This window comes from Lissotriton helveticus, chromosome 2_1 (assembly GCF_964261635.1).
Source record: "Lissotriton helveticus chromosome 2_1, aLisHel1.1, whole genome shotgun sequence".
Classification (NCBI taxonomy): Eukaryota; Metazoa; Chordata; class Amphibia; order Caudata; family Salamandridae; genus Lissotriton; species Lissotriton helveticus.
In genome coordinates this window covers 97311190-97317189 of record NC_136059.1, presented here as the reverse complement: position 1 = coordinate 97317189, position 6000 = coordinate 97311190, and the positions used below count along the sequence as shown (strand labels likewise).

General features: G+C 52.4%; 1 protein-coding gene across 1 annotated transcript in view; it reads left to right on the top strand.

Annotated features, from left to right (window-relative positions):
* Positions 1–1166: 1166 nt before the first annotated feature.
* The window catches only part of LOC144817756 (sialoadhesin-like), a 252600-nt gene continuing 247766 nt past the window's right edge, over positions 1167–6000 (top strand). The window contains exon 1 of the mRNA XM_078674542.1: positions 1167–1285. The gene's annotated coding sequence lies outside the window, so the exon portion shown is untranslated. The remainder of the gene's footprint in view (positions 1286–6000) is intronic.

Below are 6000 nucleotides of genomic sequence, written 5' to 3'. Positions count from 1 at the left end.
TTAACAAAATGTGTTCATAGTCTTAGTTTTCAAACCTATATCACCGCCCTTCACTCTCTGTTAACTTTAATGGGATCACCCTCATGAGTGCCTGACTTCACCCGCATGTTTGAGTCAAGAGGTTGACAGTTTTGAAACAGAACTCAGGGGCATATTTACAATGAAGTGACAGAGCCTGGCGTTAACCTTGTTAGCTTAAAGCCACGCTCTGCCACTTCAGAAACGCAGGGCTTCACTGTATTTATGCGGTGCAGCCCTGCATTAGCCAGCGCCAGCGCACGCATCTATGCACCATAGTGGCTTAACGCTGTCTTGTAAATAAGGAGAAGCCCCTATCGCCACAGAAAGGTCACTAAAAGGGCTTGTAAATATGCCTTTCAGGCCACTACAGAGCCCCCCTGTCTACCACACGCTTGTTGTTGCACGTCTACACTTTAAAATCCAAAGACATCCATTCGCATCACCAGAGGTGTCATTTTAGGGGGAAAAAAAGGACAGAGAGAGACCCCTTGGGCAGGGCCACTTGAATTATGTGGCAGGGGAGGGCCAAATTAGGCGGCAGGGTTCACTAAATTATGCATCAAGAAACCACAAATTATGCATCGGATTGAGCCACATTTTGTGATAGTATTACGTCATTCTTTTGGCATTTTTACACGTTAACGTTGGGCAAAGGGTTCACCTTATTATTTCGAGTTTGACACCCATAAATAGCAATAAGCAACTGGAAGGGTAGCAGTGGACCTTTGTAAATGTCCTTCCACGGCACAGCAAGATGTGTCTCATTTTTTTTGTAACTTTGGATCTGTTTGATCAAGAAACATTTTCTTTGTTTAAAATCAAGATTATGTAGATATTGGTGGATTTCGTGGCAAATGAGGCAAATCCATAGCTATGAGGAAAATGCAGCAGCTGCAAAATTGGGTGGCCCTGGATTTAGGGTCACCGTGCAATCAATCACGAATGAACTCGTCTCTAAGTTTCGATTCAGTGTTATTTTTTTGTTTCAATTCCGGAGAGGCCACCCGATTAAAAAAAGCTAATTCGTGTAATAAAAGAGGGTGCTTTCCCGCGAATATGACATCGCTGCCACTCAAAGTAAATGCAATGCTAATAATAACTATAAAAGCCGACATCATCAATTTAAAAGCGGGAAATAGGCACGAGAAAAGAGGATGCAATTATTTTTAGGGTCGAACATTGTATATTTATGATTGTGGCCCAGAGGACTCCGCAGACGGTCCTGGCCGGAGCAGAGCGCCCCCGCTGCTGATCCGAGGAAAAGGTAACTTTTTATTTGTTTATTTTATTTATTTATGCGTTTTTATGTAGCGCGGACTTTACCCGAAGGCGTCAGAGCGCTTCACAATAGGAACAGAAAATTACAAATGAACCAAAATTACAAAAGCAGACATTAAGTTACATGAGGTAAAAGTGACAATTGTGAGCAAACAAAATGCATGAGGTAGCAAACGGTGCAATTCAGGAGGAAAAAGTGACAAGTGTGCAGGTTACAAGAGAAACAAAGTACAATTAAAGGTATAATACTGCAATATATGCTAGACACTCAGGCACAAGAACAAACGTTACGTAGGCAAAGGTGGCACTTGTGCAAGTATCAAAAGCAAACAAAATGTGAGAGGTAACTTTTGAAGTTGGAAGTGTGTGTAGAGTATGAATCATCTGATATATAACAAATCTAATAAACAATCGACATTTATATTAATGTGTTGGGTGTGTGGGTGAAGATCCCTCTTACTGTACGCAATCAGGACAGTTATGTATTCATTAGTTGATACTAAAGTATGGATCAGAAACTGGACCAGCATGGTGTTAGGGGCAGAGCAGGTTCCAGGAGTTTGGGTTTGGGGGGATGGGGGGTGGGAGGGGGGGCATGAGTGGGCTACGAAAGGCTTAACTGGTCAGGCATCTGGGAGGGTGAAAAAAGCTCCTAGAAGACCCCTTTAGGGCTCCGTACAGGCACTATGGTGAACTCTGTTTAAAACAGAACCTGCCAAAAGGTAGTAAGGGTTGTACCAGAAAAAACCACTAAATATTGTCATGAAAGACATAATGCGCTATAATCTACGCTTTGAAGTGTGGGGTGACTGTGGAAGTATTATGGAGCTTCCTACAATCCACAGGCCAGCACTCTCTGCACCGCTCGACCCCTGCTCACCTCTGCAGCCCTCGAACCCTGCTCTCCTCTGCAACCCTCGACCCCTGCTCACCTCTGCAGCCCTCGACCCCTGCTCACCTCTGCAGCCCCTCGACCCCTGCTCACCTGTGCAGCCCCTCGATCTCTGCTCACCTCAGCAGTCACACAATCTATGCTCACCTCTGCAGCCCCTCGATCCAGGCTCACCTCTGCAGCCCCTTGTTCCCTGCTCACCTCTGCAGCCACTCAATCCCTGCTCACTTCTGTAGCCCCACAATCTTTGCTTACCTCTGCAGCCCCTCAATCCCTGCCCACCTCTGCATCTTCTCAATCCCTGCTCAGCTTGGCAGCCCCTCGATCCATGCTCCCCTCTGCAGCCCCTCGATCCCTGCTCAGCTCGGCAGCCCCTCGATCCATGCTCACCTCTGCAGCCCCTCGATCTATGCTCACCTCTGCAGCCCCTCGATCTTTGCTCACCTCTGCAGCCCCTCGGTCCCTGCTCATCTCTGCAGCCCCTCGATCTATGCTCACCTCTGCAGCCCCTCGATCCATGCTCACCTCTGCAGCCCCTCGATCTATGCTCACCTCTGCAGCCCCACGATCACTGCTTACCTCTGTAGCTCCTCAATGCCTGCTCACCTCTGTAGACCCTCAACCCCTGCTCACATCTGCAGCCCCAAGATCTATACTCACCTCAGCAGCTGAGCCTTGAACCCTGCTCAACTTTGCAGCCCCTTGACCGCTGCTCACCTCTGTAGCCCCAAGATCTATGCTCACCTCTGCCGCCCCAAGATCTATGCTCACCTCTGCTGCCCCAAGATCTATGCTCACCTCTGCCGCCCCAAGATCTATGCTCACCTCTGCTGCCCCACGATCTATGCTCACCTCTGCAGTCACACAATCTATGCTCAACTCTGCAGCCACACAATCTATGCTCACCTCTGCAGCCCCTTGTTCCCTGCTCACTTCTGTAGCCCCACAATCTCTGCTCACCTCTGCAGCCACACGATCTATGCTCACCTCTGCAGCCCCTTGTTCCCTGCTCACTTCTGTAGCCCCACAATCTTTGCTTACCTCTGCAGCCCCTCAATCCCTGCCCACCTCTGCATCTTCTCAATCCCTGCTCAGCTCGGCAGTCCCTCGATCCATGCTCCCCTCTGCAGCCCCTCGATCTATGCTCACCTCTGCAGCCCCTCGATCTATGCTCACCTCTGCAGACCCTCGATCTATGCTCACCTCTGCAGCCCCTCGATCTGTGCTCACCTCTGCCGCCCCTCGATCTCTGCTCACCTCTGCAGCCCCTCGATCTCTGCTCACCTCTGCAGCCCCTCGATCTCTGCTCACCTCTGCAGCCCCTCGGTCCCTGCTCACCTCTGCAGCCCCTCGATCTCTGCTCACCTCTGCATCTCCTCAATCCCTGCTCACTTCGGCAGCCCCTCGATCCATGCTCACCTCTGCAGCCCCTCGATCTATGCTCACCTCTGCAGCCCCTCGATCTATGCTCACCTCTGCAGCCGTGCCTCGAACCCTGCTCACCTGTGCAGCCCCATGATCTATGCTCATCTCTGCAGCCCCTCGATCTCTGCTCACCTCTGCAGCCCCTCGATCTCTGCTCACCTCTGCAGCCCCTCGGTCCCTGCTCACCTCTGCAGCCCCTCGATCTCTGCTCACCTCTGCATCTCCTCAATCCCTGCTCACTTCGGCAGCCCCTCGATCCATGCTCACCTCTGCAGCCCCTCGATCTCTGCTCACCTCTGCAGCCCCTCGGTCCCTGCTCACCTCTGCAGCCCCTCGATCTCTGCTCACCTCTGCATCTCCTCAATCCCTGCTCACTTCGGCAGCCCCTCGATCCATGCTCACCTCTGCAGCCCCTCGATCTATGCTCACCTCTGCAGCCCCTCGATCTATGCTCACCTATGCAGCCGTGCCTCGAACCCTGCTCACCTCTGCAGCCCCTCGATCTATGCTCATCTCTGCAGCCCCACGATCACTGCTTACTTCTGTAGCTCCTCAATGCCTGCTCACCTCTGTAGACCCTCAACCCCTGCTCACCTCTGCAGCCCCAAGATCTATACTCACCTCAGCAGCTGAGCCTTGAACCCTGCTCAACTTTGCAGCCCCTTGACCGCTGCTCACCTCTGTAGCCCCAAGATCTATGCTCACCTCTGCAGCCCCAAGATCTATGCTCACCTCTGCCGCCCCAAGATCTATGCTCACCTCTGCAGCCCCTCGATCCCTGCTCACCTCGGCAGCCCCTCAATCTAAGCTCACCTCTGCAGCCCCTCGATCCAGGCTCACCTCTGCAGCCCCTCGATCTATGCTCACCTCTGCAGCCCCTCGATCTATGCTCACCTCTGCAGCCCCACGATCAATGTTAACCTCCGCAGCCGAGCCGCAAACCCTGCTCACTTCGGCAACCCCTCGACCCCTACTCACCTCTGCAGCCCACAATACCTGCTCACCTCTGCTGCCCCTCGACCCCTGCTCACCTCTGCAGCCCCTTGATCCCTGCTCACCTCTGCGGCCCCTCGGCCCCTGCTGATCCTCGGTCACTGCTCACCTCCACAGCCCCACAATCCCTGCTTATCTCCGCAGTCCCATGATCCCTGCTCACCTCTACAGCTTCACAATCCCTGCTTATCTCCGCAGTCCCATGATCCCTGCTCACCTCTGCAGCCATACTATCTCTACACACCTCTTCGGCCACTCGACCCCTGCTCACCTCTGCAGCCTCTTGATTCCTACTCACCTCTGCAGCTCCTCAATCCCAGCTCACATCTGAAACCCCTCGACCCCTGCTTACATCTGCCCATGATCCCTGCTCACCTCTGCAGCCCTTTAAACCCTGCTCACCTCTGCAAACCCTCGATCCCAGCTCACCTCTGCAGCTCCTCGATCTCTGCAGCCTCACGATCCATGCTCACCTCTGCAGCCACTCAACTCCTGCTCACATCTGCAGCCCGATGTTCTCTGCTCACCTTTGCAACCCCTCAACCCCTACCCACCCCTGCAGTCACATGATCCCTGCTCACCTCTATAGCCCTTCGACTCCTGCTCACCTCAGCAGCCGAGCCTCGATTCCTGTTCACATCTGCAGATCCTCGATCCCAGCTCACATCTGCAGTCCACAACTCGTGCTCACCTCTGCAGCCCCTCGATCCCTGTCCAATTAGCGAAACTAATAAAACTACTTTTTTGACTCAATTGGCCATTTTATCTTTCACTTCACATTCACAAAACCAGCACTACAGTAACCTGGCGTTGTAGCACACCAGGGTGGCATTCGGCCACTCCTGGCGGGGCCCGATGATGAAGCATGTCTCCGATCAGGTCGGTGAGTGAGGGCTTTCATAAAAACCTACTGAGGTTTCTTTCAAGCAACTAAAACAATGTGTTAAGGCACCGCTTTTGCTCCACTCTGTAGTCATTCTTAAAAGGGACGCTCCTACGTTATTGTTCTGTATCCTAATTCGAGGGGAATAGGAGCGTTCTTGGTCTCCCTTCCTCTCTTGTTGTTACTAGGGACCTTCAGACCTTTATACAGCCCTTGTGGTCTTAGAACCTGCAAACTTTCATGCAGCTCCTGTGGTCCTGGCACTTCCAGACTTTCCTGCAACTCCTCTGGTCCTAGCACATTCAGACCTTCATGAAGCTCCTGTGGCCCTAGTAACTTCAGCTTGTAGGTTGCTGCTCCAGACCTTCTTGCAGAGTCTGGTTCTAGCAGCTCCAGACATTCATGCAGCTGCTGTGGTTCTAGCAGCTCCAGATCTTCATGCAGCCTCTGGGCCTCCCTTTAGTTTCTGTCTTTGCTGCAGCTCAAGGACATCCTCAAGGATCTCCCC